Here is a 430-nt window from a genome sequence, read left to right as displayed (position 1 = left end):
CCAGAGAAGACTTCTGCAAGGCCGTGCCCTCTCCGTGCCTTCTCTCTTTGCACCCTCTATATTTCTACATCTTAAAAAGAGCCTGTCTTGGCTCAAAGGAGCCTCAGACGAGCGCTCCCCACCCCCTTGGGTCTGCACTGGGGCTCAGCAGACAAGCCTGGAGTTGGCTGATGCACTTGGGGGAGCACACAGATGGTTCCCAGGTCCCCAAAACCCCTCCATGCCTGAAGCACCCGATGCCCAGGAGATGCTTCCCTTCACCCCCGCCACCATCTCCGCTCCTCCCCCTCGTCGCTGCGGGTGGGAGCAGCCGTGGACACGTCCCCAGGGAACGCAGGGCTGTGTGAGAACCCCGCTCCCACGTACGGCGCTGAAACGGAGCCGCAGCTGAAAAAGCATTCAGGGGGCAGGAGCACTGACGTGGGTCCCA

The sequence above is a fragment of the Apaloderma vittatum genome, unplaced genomic scaffold, assembly GCF_000703405.1.
Source record: "Apaloderma vittatum isolate BGI_N311 unplaced genomic scaffold, ASM70340v1 scaffold16131, whole genome shotgun sequence".
In the NCBI taxonomy this organism is placed as follows: Eukaryota; Metazoa; Chordata; class Aves; order Trogoniformes; family Trogonidae; genus Apaloderma; species Apaloderma vittatum.
This window is presented reverse-complemented; position numbering follows the sequence as displayed.